Genomic DNA, 20918 nt, shown 5'->3' on the forward strand with positions numbered 1-20918 from the left:
TCAAACTAGTTAGGATTTAGAGGGAAAACAAGTTCATAATATTATGTTTGAATTACCTCCCTCAAACTGCTTTTAAATCAGTATAAAGAAATGTTGTACTGTCTTGAGGTAATAAGCTGTCAATTTATTTTTAGAAAAAAGTACAAATTTACTGAACTCAGAGGAAAATTCAAAACGGAAAGTCCTTAATCAAATGGCAATGGTGGATTGAATCTTGTTTTATAGCTAGCTAAACCTCTCACTCATATGATAGTCAAATCAAATTCTATTATATTGACAAGAATTTGTGAACAAAACAAACAGGCATAAAAGGTAAAAATGTGAAAAATACAGCAGTCAACACAGAACTTACTCATTCAAACTGTAAACAGCAATAATTTCCATTAAAGTAAGATCTACAAATAAGTCAACATGATCAAAATGGTCAGTTGACCCCTTAAGGAGTAATTGCCCTTTATAGTAAATTGTAAAAAATATTTTGTAAATTTATATCTTTTACAAAAATCTTATCCTCTGAAATTACTAAAACAACTTTAACTAATCTTGACCACAATCATCATTAGGGTATCTAGTAAAAAAATGTGTCTGATGACCCTGACCCACTAACCAAGATGGCTGACATGATTAAAAATAGTAGGCTGAAATGCAGTTGTTGGCTCATATCTCTGAAACCAAAGCATTTAGAGCAAATCTGATATGAAATAAACTGTTCACTAGGTAAGATCTATCTGCCCTGAAATTTTCAGACAAATCAAGCAACTTGTTGAGTTGCTGCCCCTGAATAGGTAATGTTAAGAACATACTAGTAATATTTTGCAGCTTTTGGTTATTATCATGAATATTATTATAGATAGAGATAAACTGTAAACAGCAATAATGTACAGCAAAGTAAGAGCTACAAATAAGTCAACATGACCAAAGTGGTTTATTAACCCTAAAGGAGTTATTGCCCTTTACATTAGTGGCAAGGTTTCGGTGCAAATTATAGTTGACATGCATTTTGTGTCCGGACACATGGACACAACGATAAATTACAAATATTGAATATAGTTATTCAGTTTAACATAGATGCTTGGTTTTATATAAATGACCAAATGACAAATGACACAATTGAAAATTCAATCAGATTCAATTTTCTTAAATAAATAAATTATACTGCAAATCTCTTTTAGCATTGTTTAGGCACCGGACACATCCATATAGAACACCAATGGCTATACTAATATTTAAATTTTAAATCATTCCTGGATAAAGGTGTGCTATAATCAACATATAGAGTGAACTAATCGTCAATATAATACAATATTATACCCTTATATGAAGTATGAAAAGGGACAAACTTGCGTTGACCAAATTCTTGCAACTTTTATTGTAAATGAACTTAAAAGATAATACGAAATGCGCATGCGCACATACAATCTATTACTCCAGGGTACAGGGAAACCTCTTGAAGGTGTGAGAGCCGACTTTTTAATTGGTCCTCATGACTATTGATAATAAAATCAAATGGCAATGCAACTATTTCAAAGTAAGAATATGTATTATATACCTAGATAGTTATCAGATATCTATGCGTATTAGACGTTTCACACTCGCCTGGCGTTAATGTTCATAATTATAGCGAAAAAAAGGGGGAAATAAAAGTTATAGCAGTATATGTAGTATAACACTAAATGATATAAAATATTTAAGTATAACACTATTTCAAACTACTAAAAATATTTTATTTCCTGCTTTTTTTCCGCTATATTAAAGAAATTGTCAGGCGGCTGCATTTCTATCAACTGACCTGTATCCTGTGGGTGTTTCACAATTCTCAGGGTTACCTGTGATACCCGCTAGTCCGTTAAATAACCCAGGAATTCCGAAAATGATCCGTTTTCATTATGATTCCTAAGCCATCAGACTGATTTCATAAGTAATTTTCCTTTGAAATACGGCGGCAAATTCGTAATTCTAGCTACCATGAACAGGAAGGGCCGTTTAACTAGCTGTGTGTGCTGTCAAATTAACTGACCCATTAATTGCATGGCTTCTCTTGACAGCTTTGGTGTCAAACACACTAATTACCTTAGCTTTTATAAATAATAATAATTTATTTTATTATTGTGTCACATATTGATTGACATACATATCATACAACAATATTAAAACATACATAGAACAATCAATACCCAGCCATATCATTTGGCTTATGAGACACATTGCACAAAATATATATACATTTTCTAAAAAATCCAACGATACCTTGAAATACTATATTTTTAAAAATAATAACTATGATTTTAAAGTATTTTCAACATGATGAATAAAACTTAAGAAAAAATATTTAAAAATGTTTCGTAAAAAATATTTACTTTACATACATCTAAAACTTCACACATATAAATGTGAAAATATTTACATTAAGATATTGCGAGGGGGAAAAAATCAACTGATATGCATAATTTAAATAAACTCAATGAGTTAAAATAATTCTCTACGGTTAAAAATTTAGGTAAAAAATTTATGTAGCATGAAAATAGTTAAAAATTATGTAAATAATTTACGTCGCATAAAAAACTTATGAATACTTTTACATAAAAATGGCTGAATCTCGGAGCAATTCATGATTTGTATAAATTTTAAATCGTCATTCAAATTTTCAAAACTATTAATATGTTGTGAACATTCTGAGTAAAGGTCAAATCTTAAGTCATTATATAGACAGCAGTTCAATAAAAAATGTTTCTCAGTTTCAACACTATTGTCAGAGCAATAAACACATAAACGGTCATCAACAGGTATTGGCGGCTTGGTGTATCTTCCAGTCTCGATGGCTAACGGGAGCGAGCCTGCACGAAACAGGGCCATTACACGTCGGTGCGACCGTGGAATTATTTTTAACACATACGGTTCCACGGAACAGTTGCTTTTGTATTGCCTATATGTTCTAAGTTTATTTCCATTGTCTTTTCCGCGATCGTTAAATAGTTCTCTCTGCCATTCTGTATTATTTAAGATATTAACTTGTTCAGTGACTTTTTTCATGACTACTTTTGTACTTAATGATACATCACTAACAATGTTCCTAATTTCCAATAAGTTCACCATCTTGTTCACCTCGGTATTCCAACCTTTTCGTCGACGTGATGTCCAACTCCAAATATCATATACAGTTCTACTTTGATCCATTCGTGTTAGTTTACACAGAAGCCGAACGCATGAAACGCGCTGTTTATTCAAACATGATGTCCATCCTAAGTCGCCCATAGTAGAAATATTGGACGTATTTCTACCAACTGATAAAAAGTACTTACAGGCTTTATTTTGCACAGAGTTAATTACGCTAAACGATTTGGTTCCCCAAATTCCACTTCCGTACATTAAGATCGGCTCCACCATTGAGTTGTACAACTTTGTATAAACTTTATATGACATACCACCAGATGAAATAAAACGTCCAAAAACAGCCCCCAAAGCTCGGCTTGCTGATTTTGCTAGTTCCTTGGTGTTTTTTGTAAATGTAAGGTGTTCGTCAAGCCAGATCCCAAGGTATTTATAAGAATCCGTTATTGTTAAATCACAATTACTACATGCAAAATTAAAGTCTGAAATATTAAACGATTGCGGTCTGAAGTGAACAACTTTAGTCTTTTCTGGGTTTATAGACAACTTCCAAGATGAGCACCAGTCTGTCAAGACATTAAGCATGCGCTGTAAACTTTGTTCGTCCGGTGCGATTAACGCAATGTCATCAGCATAAAGCAAAATGCTTAATGTTCTTTCACTTAAAGACACTCCACAATCAAGACTATTGATACGGTCGGCTAAGTCATTTATATATACAGAGAATAATGTAGGCGAGAGAATACATCCCTGTTTAACTCCAGATGACACATCAAACCACGGTGTTAGCATATTATTCACTCGAACCGTGCACTGAACATCTTCATATAATGATTTTATTGCATTTAAAAATTGGCCACGAATTCCCATAACTTGAAGCTTGTACCAAAGCAAATCCCGCCTTACAGTATCGAACGCTTTTTTCATATCCACGAAACATACGTATGTTGATTTACGGCTGATTTTTCTGTCATTTAGAATTGAATATAATGCGAAAATGTGTTCTTCACAACTGCGTCCACGCCGAAATCCATTCTGCTCATCACAGAGACAGTCATTTTCTTCAAGCCATTTGCTTAGACGATTATTAAGTACTGTACAGTATATTTTGCACGGTACGGATATTAAAGTTATGCCACGGTAATTCAGAGGACATCTGTCGTCGCTTGCTCCAGGTTTTAAAATTGGATTTATAATCCCACTTGTCCACTCATTTGGTACCTGTCCGAGTTCAAAACAACCCTGAATAATTTTGTACAGCAATTCAATAGCGGCATCATTCTTTAAAACTTCGGCTGGTATATTATCAATCCCCGCAGCTTTCTTGTTTTTCGCATGCGCAACGGCTAGTAGAACTTCCTCTCGTGTAATTGCCTCATTTAACTTTGTTACATCTAAATTTGAATCAAAAGTGTCATTTGCTCGTTGGTTTTCTGTAGATTCACTTGTAAATAATGTATGAAAATCGTCTTTCCATTTGTTCAAAACGCCTTCTTTGTCCGTTTTCACGTTTCCATTTTCATCAACGACTGCCCATGGCACGCATGGCTTCCGTTCATTTACTATTCCGGTTTTGCCGATGGACCTCCAAAATTCATCTTTATTAAACGATTCCAGTTTCTGTTCGAGTTTGTATTGTTCGTCTTTCGCATATTTACGTTTATATTTCCGATTTATTCTATCAAATATTTTTCGAGCATCACACAATTCTGTTTTGTACTTCTTTTTAACACTATTTGAACCTTGCCATTTTAACCATCTTTTTTCAGCTTCACAAGCCTTGTTCCAATGATTCGTTAAATCAGCATTCCAATATGGTTTATATAAAGTTTTTTTTACGTTTACTTATTCCGTTATTAAAAGTTTTCTTGGGTAATTTGTTTTCCATTTCCCCGTATATCAACATTTGAAATTCATCATACGCAGTTTGAACATTTTCAGTAACTCGGATTGAATTTTCAATATTCATGATAGCTTCATTGACTTTTGTTACTATTTCATCTCTATTCATAAAATCGTTTGGTAGATTTGTCACTTTAAATTTCTTGTTTTGATCATCCGAGTTAATATCGTAATTTGTCGTATTAGAGTCATATTTACATCCGATAATTAAATCACAAAGTAACAGTGAATGATCTGGGATTTTTTCAGGCATGTAATTAATTTCATTTATACATTTGGACATCGTTAAAACACTAAAACTATGTACATATTCTATATCCTCGTATGGTACACACATATAATCTACGACAGAGCGTCCCGCGGGCGCAATATATGTAAATTCGTGGTCATTGAAGCGGCCATTCAACATTGCAAAATTTATGTCACACAGAAAATTTATAAATTTATCACCTTGATGGTTTTCACAAAAATCTACCACATTTCGTGGTCGTATTATATCGACGCCTTCAACATAATCACTGGGTCGTATAGGTCGTAAATAATTTGTGTATTTCAAATTTATATAGAATATGTGGTATGCGGATTGCCATTTCCGACATTGCGAGGGCAATAACCTTTTTGCATTTGCATTCCCGAAGTTACTCATCTCTTCCTTCCTTTATACTGTTTTTATACTAAAGGTTACAATTGAATTCAAAGTTATTTGTGCAAACATGCACATACAGAGTAAACAAAAGAAAATAGTAGCATGAATTCCATGCGTATAGAATTATAGCACTTTTCAGTATACACAACAACGAGATTGGGAAATATAACATACCTGCCAACTGTCACTATTTGCGGGGGATTTCTCCCATGGAGGCTCTCAAATTGAAATTTTGAAAGAGCAATTGTGTGCACATTTTAGACAAAACAATTAATTTTACAATGACTTTAGGCTTCTGAGAGTATGAAAATTAAAATGTATTTGAATACCCCTTGCACGCAAAAACCCCATGGGCATTTTGAAAAGTTGGCACCGGTATGCATTATTTGTATAATAAAGTACATAACCGCCCTTTCATGCCTATTTTTGTCGAGCCTTCGACTTTAGTCGAAAAAGCGAGACTAAGCGATCCTACTTTCCGTCGGCGTCGGCGTCGTCGTCGGCGGCGTCCACAAATATTCACTCTGTGGTTAAAGTTTTTGAAATTTTAATAACTTTCTTAAACTATACTTGATATCTACCAAACTTGGACAGAAGCTTGTTTATGATCATATGATAGTATCCAGAAGTAAATTTTGAAAAAATAAAATTCCATTTTTTCCGTATTTTACTTATAAATGGACTTAGTTTTTCTGTAGGCAAACATTACATTCACTCTGTGGTTAAAGTTTTTAAAATTTTAATAACTTTCTTAAACTATCCATGATTTGTACCGAACTTAGACAGAAGCTTATTTATGATCATAAGATAGTATCCAGAAGTAAATTTTGTAAAAAGATAACTCCATTTTTTCTGTATTTTTTAAATACTTTTAAATGGACTTAGATTTTCTTCAAGTTACAGTCGGCAGTTAAAGTTTTCAAAACATTTATTAGATTCATTAACTATCCTAGTTTTTTTTAACAAACTTGGACAGGAGCTTCTTACAATCATAAGATAGTATCAAGAGGAATATTTTTTTTGATTTTTACCTCAATTTTTTTGCGCCTGCGATTTACAGCAAAAGTAGGCGAGACACTGGGTTCCGCGGAACCCTTACAAATTTTTATTTATTAAACACTGTGCGGGACAAATTTGCCATTCCAGGATTCGCAAATCTGACTTTGTCGGTTTACAAGATATCAAAAATATTTTTTGCCCAAGTGATAGATAATCAAAAATATTAGATTTCCCCATATGTCCCAACATGTCACCGTTGTCACTATTGTCACCACAGCTGATTAAAAGTACATTTCACATGGGAAAAGTTAAAGTTCCCATGGGAAAGGAAAAGTTCCAATGGGAAAAGTAAAAGTTCCCATCGGAACTTTAATTTCCCATGGGAACATTGGTAGATAATTTCTTACCATGGGAAATTCTTTTTCTTCCCATGGGAACATCTTTTCCCCTTGTGAACATTTTTTCTTCCCATGGGAAGATATATTTTTCCCATGGGAACATTATTTTTTCTTTTTTCTTTTTTTTCTTCTTCAGAATTTGTAATAGAGCTGTGTAATATCGCAATGGACTGACAGTCACTAGTAACAATGACTGGAACAGTTTAACAAGCATTCCATTTGATAAATTATTTCAACAAATTAAAAGTATTTATATCATACTTTTACACTCAAAAGTCTTTCAATATCGTTGAATGATTGATAGAAATTCTACCGTCCAGCGGCTGATTTTACAATTTGAATCTCTCACATTTGTGTTCGATCAATAGCATCGTGTATTTCATGTAATAGTGTTCGCTGAACTGTCAAGTATCAGAGCCATGCTTTTGTATTTCAGAATTTAATTTAAGAATAAAAATCATAATTCTGTTTTAATCTATATACATGGGGAATCACGAATCGTGTTTAAGATTATTTTCTAATTAAAACCCTATAATTTCATGAAATTGACATCATAATTATTTTTTTTTTTTTTTTTTAAGACTTATTGAAAATCACCTGATTACATTTTCCTTGTATAACTCAGGGAAGAATACACAAGGGGCCCTGTGTTTACAATGATCCAACGTCCAGGGATAAACGGTGGATTCTATCATAAAAAAAAATCTTTTTAATATTTTTTTCCATACATAAGTTATACATTCATATTAATTACACAGATTGAGTTTGCGTATAAAATGTTCACAATATTCTACAGTAAATAAAATGCATTAATAAAAGTCCCCCAAAACACACTACAATCTACACAATAATTTACCTTTACTTATATAATTGGCATTTAATTTTTTGTACTTTTAACACCTGGATTACATTGTTATGTGTCGGTCAGTGGTTTTATAGGTCACATGCTCGACCTTGTAAATGCGTGTATTGTATATTTCTATCGTTGGATGTATTATGTTCTAAAAAGGAAAAGAAAGTAAGTACAAATTATTTCGTCACTTACTAATGTATAAGATTTATTATAAGTTTTATTTCAGCTGCAAAATTTTCTTTTTTGGATGATAATGATTTGTCCATAGATTCAATTAAACTTCCCAGTTCCCGTTTTGCATATGCTATCAATTGGCTGGAAGTAAAACTTTTAGACTGATATTTGATTATATTCCTACATTTCCAAATAATCCATTTAACTGTATTCATAATCGTATTAGTTATGACATTGTACTTTTTTTTGTAATCGTACATTCCTAGCATGATAAGTTCTTCGCTCAATGGAATATATACTGTGTTATTTAGTACATTATATGTTTTAAGCGCATCAAAAATGTGTTCCCAAACAACCATTATAATGTTACAGTTGTGAAAAAGGTGTGTGAGAGTTTCGTTTTCTGTTTTACAAAAATGGCATTTGCCATTATTTGATTTGCCCATTCTAAATAGTTTTTGCTCCGTATAGATAATGTTATGAACAATTTTCCAGCTAATTTGATTTGCTTTCCTAGAGGACATACTTTTATTTAAATTTATCCAGATCTTTTTCCACGGTAATTCCGAATTATACTGAATATTCCATTTTATTTGACAGTTTGGAACTATATCTAAATTTAACGAATATTGGATTAATTTCAAAGATATCTCACTTGGGATTACTACTTTATTCTGTTTATCGTAAAATTCAAATGTATTTTTAATATAATAACCATTTTGGGGGGGTTCTGGATCAACGTGGACGTTTTTTAGTCTGTCCTTGAACAATTTAGGAATAGCTAATTTCAGCCTTGCCCATTCCGAGATCCAGTTTCTCTTATCTTTAAGAGTATTGTATATAAAGTTGTCGCTTTTGATGTTTTTCGTTTCTTCATCCCAAATATCTTTTATTGTATGAATTCCACTTTTTCCGAAGTTAGGGAAAAAAATAGGTTTTTTATTGTATTGAATTTTTATGTTTCCAAAAAGTTGTTGGTTTAGGATATCGTTTTTATTTATTGGACATCATAATTATTATTAATGTACTTATTCTCTTTCGTCGACTTAGCTCGATATGTGTGGTTTTCGCCACTAGAAAGATGTGCACTTATTCTTTTTTAAATTTAGTTCATTGATTTGGTCTGAGACTACTATAACACAGTTATAGTAGTCTCAGATTTGGTCAAATTTCCTAATCATGCTAATGCAATGTTGTTACTCGTCTACACACACATCTTTTATTTCTATTCATTTTTGACAAACTTTTGAAAGTCTTGTTAGATTTTTCTTTTATGATCTCTCAGGTAAATATCAAAGAGAATCCAGAGTTTTCCATTTCCAAGGACGAATCAGGATTAAATATAATCTTTATGATATATTCACTTGTACTTTACTCGTAGGCTTTCTTCGTGTAATTTATCGTTTAAAGGAATTTTTTGATGAGTTGAACTGTTGATCAACTTTAAAAATATTAGGGTTTGACTAACAGTAGTTCCGTAAAAAATAATTCTTTCTATAGTTAAAATGTTCTACAATTCATATTTGTAATGGTACTCGTCACCAATGTTGTTTGTGTCACAGAGACGGCAGATTATGTTTTCTCTCTTTAAATCCTGCCACCTTCCAGATTCAGTCGGCAAGTGGCGACTGACTACCACATCTATATTCATTTTGCATATTATATAAATGAATTTAGTAAGGTAAATATGTCATTATGAAAAGTAGTTTTCAAATTATTAATTATTTTTGAAAATACAACAACATTAAGTTTTATGCAATTCTGTAATAACAGCAAAGCATTCTTGTTGAAACTGGTCTTTGGGTTTTCGTTTGATAAATATTGACACCCATGTATATCTCTAACTGTGCATAATAATTTAATTTCAAAATATGTAAATAAAAAGAAAGAAAAGATATTTGACTGCTTTGTTGATTTACGCAGAGCATTTGGCACTTTGTGGCATAATGGTTTACGATACAAACTCATAAAAAATGGGCTAGGGAAAAATTTTATGAGGTAATTATGGATATGTATAACCATGGAAGTAATATTGAATTTAAATATTACTTCCATGGTAAACCTTAACAGAATCTTCTATTAGAATTGATAATAAAATTTCTAAATCCTTCATATTGGAAAGAGGTGTTAATCAAGGGGATAGTTTAAGCCCTACTATTTTTAATTAATTTATTAATGATATACATCAGATTTTTGACAATACTTGTAAACCTTTAGTCCTTCAAAAATCTGAATTGTCCAGCTTAAGTTTTGCAGACGATTTGGTAATAATGTCAAGTTCACATATAGGACTGCAGAATGCAATAAATAAACTAGAGAAGTACTGCTATGACTGGCAATTAACAGTTAATACTAAAAAAACTAAAGTTATGACGTTTCAGAATAAACTTTCTCCCACCCCTGTGGTATGCTATAAAATCATCCAATTAAATGAGACTAAAGAATACATTTTTTTAGGAAACATTATTAACTATAAGGGTAATTTTAAAAATGCTATCCAAGAACTATCAAAAAAGGGATTGAAGGTCCTATTTGCTTTAAAAAGTAGATTTTCTAACTTTCAATCCATCCGTGTTAATTTATCATGCAAACTTTTTGATGTCTTAATAAGACCTGTTTTATTATATAATAGTGAGGTATGGTTTATGGAAGATTATTTATCCATGTTTAAATCTTTGAAACGTTCAGAACAACATGGTTCTGTTTGTGATACTTTGTCGTTAGAAGATAATGATTCATAATAAATACTGTAAATCTGTCCTAGGACTTAGGAAAACTGCATGTAATATTTCAGCCAAAACAGAACTGGACAGATTTTCTATGGCTTCATTTATTAAACCTCAAGTTATGCTATATTTCTGTAGATTTCATACCCATGATATTAATCCTCTGTTAAAAGAAGCCTATAAATTAAATAAGTCCCTGCATAATGATGGTTTTCATAGTTGGTATACATTTCCTCTAAATATATTTAAAGAGACTGGATTAAATGCTAAAGATTTTGAAACTTGTGATAAACCATACAATAAAATTAAATATTCCTTAAAGATGAAGTTTAAACAGGTATCACATGAATTTTATACAAAAAAAGTCTTGAATAAACTTTCTTCTATAACAGACAGTTCGAAATTATTTCTATATGGTCAAATAAAAATTGAGATAAAAATTGAAAATTATTTATTTAAAGAATCAAATTTTAAAACCAGACAATTAATTTCTAAATTAAGGGTTAGTGACCATAACCTAGAAGTTGAAATGGGAAGATATAAAAATGTACCCAGAGATCAAAGGTTATGTAAACTTTGTAATAAAATTGATGATGAATACCATTTTTTACTATACTGCAAACTAAACTCAACTTTAAGAGATTGCTTATTTTTAAAGATTAATAATTTAAATCCTGATTTTACAAATTATCAACCACTTTTAAAGCTAAAACAACTTTTAAATCCTAAATCTGAGCTTTTGACAGAAATTGGTGACTTTATAAAGCAATCTTTAGAATTGCGAAAATGACTATGTTTTTTTTTATGTTTATATTTGTAATTCATCACTGTCTGTATTAAATATTGTATTTGTGTTTGCTTGACCCATATGGGTGTATTTTTGCAAATAAAATTATTATTATAATGACTCTATAATATTGAAGATACTCATAGCGCAGAGCACACCGTAATTATCAAAAACATTTTTTCACATATGATATTCACTTAGTTTCTGTTCTGTTATTAGCATAATCAAGGATTTCGAAATATTTGTAATTTGCAAATTTTTAATTTGTATTTTTTCCTCACTAGGTACGTGAAATAATATTTTAAATTTATTGAAAAATTGCATTACGGGCATATTCTATACTTCTAAGCTTAAATTAAGAGTCTAAACTTTTTCAAATATTGAATACGCAACAAAATCTCTGTAAAGGCATTTGATTGGGTATATTGGTTTAAAGGTAGACGTGGTTTTCGGTAACTTTCCTCCAATCATGCAACTGGCCTGTGTGCGATGATGCGCGTAAACTGGCTATTGTAACGGCACGTGTCTTACATCGGAATCTGTCGTGCGTCCAATGTTTATTGTGTAATTTCTTGTCATGTGGTCAAATTATGTGACATACACGTTTAAAAGGTTGAAACTTAAATTTGCTTTTTGAAAGATTATCGGCAGTGCCGATATACGGTGTAAAGTGTTTAAAAAAAACCAAGACTTTTAATAATAAAAGAAGGATGCATATCAACAGAGAATATAATCAGGGACTATTATACTAAAGTATTATAGTCCCATATATAATACATGTATAATATGGCTCAGATATTAACTATAACGTGTTCTGGAAAAAAATTAAGTGTACGAGAATTTGAATTACCTAATAAGGCAGTGGCGGATCCAGCCATTTGAAAAGGGGGGGGGGGGGGGGTCCCAACCCAGGACAAAGGGGGGTTCCAACTATTTGTCCCCATTCAAATGCATTGATCGTCCAAAAAAAGGGGTTCCAACCCCCCAGAACCCTCCCCCTGGATCCGCCATCTCGATCACCTTCGACAAAATATTATTGCATGAATGGACTTTGGTAAATCGCTGATTTATAATCGTAGAAGTGATTTGTGACTGTTATACGTAGAGACATCTATACGCATTCTGGTTTACGTTTACAATGAACACACTATACAGGTTTCTTTGACTGAATATCAATCATTTCTGGGCAGACTTGCTTTTTCTTTGTATTCGTAAAAATTATCGTACGTCTCATTATATTTGAATGCTTCAAAAAAGCTTCAAAATACTATAAGCTTGTATTGTTACTTTTTTAGGGTCGATTTCTGTTTGTATATTAAACATACAACAAAAGTTTATATTGGTATATGGTAAGTTATTGTTTCATTTTACATGTTTACCATTGGTGACATCAAATAAAATGTTTTGCGGGTTGTACTATAAAGCCATACGAAATTTTAATATCATATTTATATGCAAACTGAAGGATCTGAAATTCAAATTATACATGTATGTTTAAACCGTTGAATACGGAACACGGGTTTCGCACAAAGTCATCCAGACTAGCCGAATTATAAATACTAGCATCCGTACTTGTATGATCACTTGATCCAAAATTAAGCCTGTCAGATGGAGAAGAAAACGCTTTTGGTTAAGGACTACAGTTGAAAAAGTAACGATTTATAATTTCCAAAGCTAAAGAGCATAAACTGAATTAGAATATGTTCTTTTGTCTGGAATCGGGTATATTTAAGCTCGGTATTTCGGGATTGACCCTTTTGGAATCCGGGAATTCTTTTTTGAATTTCGGAAAGTCGGGATTTAAATTTATTTTAATTCGGGACCTCGGGATGTCGTGTTTTTAAGTCCGGGATTTCGGGATAAGGACCCCTCAATTAAGGGATGAAAATCAGTTTGACATTTGTGTTACCATTTAAAAAAACTATCATTTTATTAATTTAAGTTGCAGTATAAAACAATATTAGGTCAATGTCATAAAAATATAAACTTTGTTTGTACTCGGCGCAAAACTGGGGAAGGGCTCGGCAGAACCTTGCCCTTCCCCAGTTTATCAGCCTCGTACAAAAAGCTTATATTTGTCTGACATTGACCTAATATTCATTCATTCATATCTTTAATTCCTCATACATGAGATTCAATGAACATACAATTAATGAATATAAGCAAACGTTACAACATAATTACACACAAATTATTAGTATTAGTATTAGATCAAAGTATAAGGTAAATACACAAAAGATGATATATGTATATACACAATCTATAAAAGCAGTGACACATCATGTATTGACACATCTAATAACACTGTCTAAGAGATCGACTATATTTTGCTACACACTGGACCGGTGCTTTTCATTTGCGCCAATTGGCATTTCATTTGCGCCAAAAAAATCTTTCATTTGCGCCACAAACCATATTTCATTTGCGCCAAAAACTAAATCTTTCATTTGCGCCAATATTACAGGTAAGTACAGGTAAATACGGGTAAAATAGTATAAAATATAAAAAATTTCAAAAAGTCTTTTAATAATGAAGAAACATATTTCTCAGAAATACAGGTAATAATAGTATAAAACATAAAATTTTTCAAAAAGTCTTTTAATAATGAAGAAACATATTCCTCAGAAATCAGTTATCATAAAATCATACAAGTTATGCTAAAACCTCGATAAAGCATACAAGTAATGCTAAAATCATACAAGTAATATTAAAACCTGAATAAAACCTTGGTAAAATCATGAAAGCAATGTTAAAACCTTGATAAAAACAGAAAAGAAAGCACTATACACTGGAGTACATTATTGAGACATTTGTTAGCACTATAGTAAAGTTACAAGTCTGTTCTGGCACAAACTATAAGCAACGGTCTTGATGTAGTCATGCCTTGAAATTTCCCCTCTTAGATGCATGCCATGTTTCTCCATAGGATAGTCAGTTTTCCCTTTATCCCATCGTCGAACTGCAGCCGGTGTGTCCATATATCTCATTTTGATGTATGTTGTAGCCTGAATCTTCTTTACAACGTCAACATAAATAAACATGTTTGGATGTTTTGAATAAAATTGTTCATTAAAATGTGCATGGAATGACTCTGGTCCATTGTTGGTTCGTTTGAAATTAGCAGTGGGTATAGCAGCCCAAAATGACGGTATATATCTAGATTCCGAGCTTATATAAGTTTCCAAAACATAGTCAGCAAATTTTATGCATCTGCTATCAGTTGGAGATTCAGTCATAATGTCCTCTACGAAGAAGTCTTCAATTTGATCAGGCGGTAGGTATGGTAACCCAAAAATTGATGATAACCATTTACCAATTTCGCAGGTCTTTTACTTATACTCGGTACTTAATCCAAGATCTTGAATTTTCCGCCACCAATTTTGGCCAAGGTGATTATCTACAGCAATCGATTTTTGATCCTGGCAACATTTAAAGGTACCATCCACAAACACTATTTCAAATACTAGTATTAGAAAATGAGTATGAACTCACACATATATCAAGGGGGAGTTATGTACAAACAAAAAACAAAATAAATCGTAAATAACATTTAACTTTTCCGTTATATTACCTGTCATACCTTTAAAATGGCGCAAATGAAGGTTTTTTTTGGCGCAAATGATATATAACCTTGTGGCGCAAATGAAAGGTTTGATTTTTAAAAAATTGGCGCAAATGAAATGCGCCCCACTGGACAACACAGGGGCGGATCCAGCCATTTAAAAAAAGGAGGGGGGTCCCAACCCAGAGTAAAAAAGGGGAGTCCAACTATATGCTCCTATTCAAATGCATTGATCAAGAAGTTTTATATAGGAATAGTACTGTGTCCAGCTGTGTCCGCTTGTATCCCCTTATTTCATAAAGTTTTATATAGAAATACGTTGTGTCCACTTGTGTCCGCTCATTTCTAGAAGTTTTATATTGAAATAGCACTGTGTCCAGCTGTGTCCACCTGTAGCCAGCAAATTTTATAAGTTTTATATAGAAATTGCGTTGTGTCCACTTGTGTCCGCCTGTGTCCCCTCATTTCTAGAAGTTTTATATTGAAATAGCACTGTGTCCAGCTGTGTCCACCTGTAGCCAGCAAATTTTATAAGTTTTATATAGAAATTGCGTTGTGTCCACTTGTGTCCGCCTGTGTCCCCTCATTTCTAGAAGTTTTATATTGAAAAAGTACTGTGTCCAGCTGTGTCCACCTGTAGCCAGCAGATTTTATAAGTTTTATATAGAAATTGCGTTGTGTCCACTTGTGTCCGCCTGTGTCCCCTCATTTCTAGAAGTTTTATATTGAAATAGCACTGTGTCCAGCTGTGTCCACCTGTAGCCAGCAGATTTTATAAGTTTTATATAGAAATAACGTTGTGTCCACTTGTGTCCGCCTGTAACCCCTCATTTCTAGAAGTTTTATATTGAAAAAGTACTGTGTCCAGCTGTGTCCACCTGTAGCCAGCAAATTTTATAAGTTTTATATAGAAATTGCGTTGTGTCCACTTGTGTCCGCCTGTGTCCCCTCATTTCTAGAAGTTTTATATAAAAATTGCGTTGTGTCCACTTGTGTCCGCCTGTGTCCCCTCATTTCGTGAAGTTTTATATTGAAATAGCACTGTGTCCAGCTGTGTCCACCTGTAGCCAGCAGATTTTATAAGTTTTAAATAGAAATTGCGTTGTGTCCACTTGTGTCCGCCTGTGTCCCCTCATTTCTAGAAGTTTTATATTGAAATAGCACTGTGTCCAGCTGTGTCCACCTGTAGCCAGCAGATTTTATAAGTTTTATATAGAAATTGCGTTGTGTCCAATTGTGTCCGCCTGTGTCCCCTCATTTCTAGAAGTTTTATATTGAAATAGCACTGTGTCCACCTGTAGCCAGCAGATTTTATAAGTTTTATATAGAAATAGTACTGTGTCCAGCTGTGTCCACCTGTAGCCAGCAAATTTTATAAGTTTTATATAGAAATTGCGTTGTGTCCACTTGTGTCCGCCTGTGTCCCCTCATTTCGTGAAGTTTTATATTGAAAAAGTACTGTGTCCAGCTGTGTCCACCTGTAGCCAGCAGATTTTATAAGTTTTATATAGAAATTGCGTTGTGTCCACTTGTGTCCGTCTGTGTCCCCTCATTTCTAGAAGTTTGATATTGAAATAGCACTGTGTCCAGCTGTGTCCACCTGTAGCCAGCAGATTTTATAAGTTTTATATAGAAATAACGTTGTGTCCACTTGTGTCCGCCTGTAACCCCTCATTTCTAGAAGTTTTATATTGAAAAAGTACTGTGTCCAGCTGTAACCAGCAAATTTTATAAGTTTTATATAGAAATTGCGTTGTGTCCACTTGTGTCCGCCTGTGTCCCCTCATTTCTAGAAGTTTTATATTGAAATAGCACTGTGTCCAGCTGTGTCCACCTGTAGCCAACAGATTTTATAAGTTTTATATAGAAATTGCGTTGTGTCCACTTGTGTCCGCCTGTGTCCCCTCATTTCTAGAAGTTTTATATTGAAATAGCACTGTGTCCAGCTGTGTCCACCTGTAGCCAGCAGATTTTATAAGTTTTATATAGAAATAACGTTGTGTCCACTTGTGTCCGCCTGTAACCCCTCATTTCTAGAAGTTTTATATTGAAAAAGTACTGTGTCCAGCTGTGTCCACCTGTAGCCAGCAGATTTTATAAGTTTTAAATAGAAATTGCGTTGTGTCCACTTGTGTCCGCCTGTGTCCCCTCATTTCTAGAAGTTTTATATTGAAATAGCACTGTGTCCAGCTGTGTCCACCTGTAGCCAGCAGATTTTATAAGTTTTATATAGAAATTGCGTTGTGTCCAATTGTGTCCGCCTGTGTCCCCTCATTTCTAGAAGTTTTATATTGAAATAGCACTGTGTCCACCTGTAGCCAGCAGATTTTATAAGTTTAATATAGAAATAGTACTGTGTCCAGCTGTGTCCACCTGTAGCCAGCAAATTTTATAAGTTTTATATAGAAATTGCGTTGTGTCCACTTGTGTCCGCCTGTGTCCCCTCATTTCTAGAAGTTTTATATTGAAAAAGTACTGTGTCCAGCTGTGTCCACCTGTAGCCAGCAGATTTTATAAGTTTTATATAGAAATTGCGTTGTGTCCACTTGTGTCCGCCTGTGTCCCCTCATTTCTAGAAGTTTTATATTGAAATAGCACTGTGTCCAGCTGTGTCCACCTGTAGCCAACAGATTTTATAAGTTTTATATAGAAATTGCGTTGTGTCCACTTGTGTCCGCCTGTGTTCCCTCAGTTCTAAAAGTTTTATATTGAAATAGCACTGTGTCCAGCTGTGTCCACCTGTAGCCAGCAGATTTTATAAGTTTTATATAGAAATTGCGTTGTGTCCACTTGTGTCCCCTCATTTCTAGAAGTTTTATATAGAAATTGCGTTGTGTCCACTTGTGTCCGCCTGTGTCCCCTCATTTCTAGAAGTTTTATATTGAAAAAGTACTGTGTCCAGCTGTGTCCACCTGTAGCCAGCAGATTTTATAAGTTTTATATAGAAATAACGTTTTGTCCACTTGTGTCCGCCTGTAACCCTCCATATCAAGGATTTTATATAGGAATAGTACTGTGTCCAGTTGTGTCCACCTGTAGCCAGCAGATTTTACAAGTTTTATATAGAAATAACGTTGTGTCCACTTGTGTCCGCCTGTAACCCCCCATATCAAGAAGTTTTATATTGAAATAGCACTGTGTCCAGCTGTGTCCACCTGTAGCCAGCAGATTTTATAAGTTTTATATAGAAATTGCGTTGTGTCCACTTGTGTCCGCCTGTGTCCCCTCATTTCTAGAAGTTTTATATTGAAATAGCACTGTGTCCAGCTGTGTCCACCTGTAGCCAGCAGATTTTATAAGTTTTATATAGAAATAACGTTGTGTCCACTTGTGTCCGCCTGTAACCCCTCATTTCTAGAAGTTTTATATTGAAAAAGTACTGTGTCCAGCTGTGTCCACCTGTAGCCAGCAGATTTTATAAGTTTTAAATAGAAATTGCGTTGTGTCCACTTGTGTCCGCCTGTGTCCCCTCATTTCTAGAAGTTTTATATTGAAATAGCACTGTGTCCAGCTGTGTCCACCTGTAGCCAGCAGATTTTATAAGTTTTATATAGAAATTGCGTTGTGTCCAATTGTGTCCGCCTGTGTCCCCTCATTTCTAGAAGTTTTATATTGAAATAGCACTGTGTCCACCTGTAGCCAGCAGATTTTATAAGTTTAATATAGAAATAGTACTGTGTCCAGCTGTGTCCACCTGTAGCCAGCAAATTTTATAAGTTTTATATAGAAATTGCGTTGTGTCCACTTGTGTCCGCCTGTGTCCCCTCATTTCTAGAAGTTTTATATTGAAAAAGTACTGTGTCCAGCTGTGTCCACCTGTAGCCAGCAGATTTTATAAGTTTTATATAGAAATTGCGTTGTGTCCACTTGTGTCCGCCTGTGTCCCCTCATTTCTAGAAGTTTTATATTGAAATAGCACTGTGTCCAGCTGTGTCCACCTGTAGCCAACAGATTTTATAAGTTTTATATAGAAATTGCGTTGTGTCCACTTGTGTCCGCCTGTGTTCCCTCAGTTCTAAAAGTTTTATATTGAAATAGCACTGTGTCCAGCTGTGTCCACCTGTAGCCAGCAGATTTTATAAGTTTTATATAGAAATTGCGTTGTGTCCACTTGTGTCCCCTCATTTCTAGAAGTTTTATATAGAAATTGCGTTGTGTCCACTTGTGTCCGCCTGTGTCCCCTCATTTCTAGAAGTTTTATATTGAAAAAGTACTGTGTCCAGCTGTGTCCACCTGTAGCCAGCAGATTTTATAAGTTTTATATAGAAATAACGTTTTGTCCACTTGTGTCCGCCTGTAACCCTCCATATCAAGGATTTTATATAGGAATAGTACTGTGTCCAGTTGTGTCCACCTGTAGCCAGCAGATTTTACAAGTTTTATATAGAAATAACGTTGTGTCCACTTGTGTCCGCCTGTAACCCCCCATATCAAGAAGTTTTATATTGAAATAGCACTGTGTCCAGCTGTGTCCACCTGTAGCCAGCAGATTTTATAAGTTTTATATAGAAATTGCGTTGTGTCCACTTGTGTCCGCCTGTGTCCCCTCATTTCTAGAAGTTTTATATTGAAATAGCACTGTGTCCAACTGTAGCCAGCAGATTTTATAAGTTTTATATAGAAATAGTACTGTGTCCAGCTGTGTCCGCGTGTATCCCCTTATTTCATAAAGTTTTATAGAGAAATACGTTGTGTCCACTTGTGTCCGACTGTATCCCCTCATTTCTAGAAGTTTTATATTGAAATAGCAGTGTGTCCAGTTGTGTCTACCTGTAGCCAGCAGATTTTTAAAGTTTTATATAGAAATTGCGTTGTGTCCGCCTGTAGTCAGTAGTTTTTTTAATGTTTTATATAGAAGTAACCTTGTGTCCAGCTGTGTCCGCCTAAATCACAAGTTTTATATAACACTTGGGCTTCTGTAGTAACCTTGTGTCCAGCTGCGTCCGCCTAAATCACACGTTTTATATAACACTGGGCTTCTGTAACAACTATAATAGACATTGATTGTTTATCTGTTTATATAGTTACATACATACGTGTCCATGTATCCCCGGACACAAAATGCATGCTAACTATATTTTGCACCGAAAATAGGACATATCTAGCCCTTTAAAGTTATATTTAAACAATTTTCTTAAATTTTGTAAGTTATTTCAAAATATTTCCCACTGTCACTCCTGGGCCAAGTTCATTTTAGATAGAGATACTTGTAAGCAGTAAGATTTTCAGTAAAATAAAATCTACAAACACATCACCAAAACACAATTTTGTCATGAATCCATCTGCGTCCTTTGTTTAATATGCATATAGACCAAGGTGAGCGACACAGGCTCTTTAAGGCTTCTAGTTCTATTTAGTTGTTTCAGTCTCTCTTGTTTTTTGCTTTTATTTTTTTGCTTTATTATGCATGACATGAAACCATAACTCCATGTTCTAAAACCTAAATCATGTGCATTGTGTTTCAATATGAAAATATCAAGGGGTGAACGTCAATGATTTAGCCATTTTGTGACAGAAATAAGCAAAAGACATGTCCTCGGTTTGATGGTAAACCAACCAATGCGATATTCCCTCACGGGAATTCAATTTATATGGGGCATGCTACGAGTTAACTTTTTTGGTACGAGTTAACATAGTACGAGTTTCCGTTGGTACGAGTTAACTTGCTTCCCTCGATTATCTCCCTTACACACTTCCTTTACAGCAGACAACAACATTGATTTGAGGATTGCAGACGATTTACAAGATTTTTGCAGCAATTAG

The sequence above is a fragment of the Mytilus trossulus genome, chromosome 13 (assembly GCF_036588685.1).
Source record: "Mytilus trossulus isolate FHL-02 chromosome 13, PNRI_Mtr1.1.1.hap1, whole genome shotgun sequence".
Taxonomy (NCBI): domain Eukaryota; kingdom Metazoa; phylum Mollusca; class Bivalvia; order Mytilida; family Mytilidae; genus Mytilus; species Mytilus trossulus.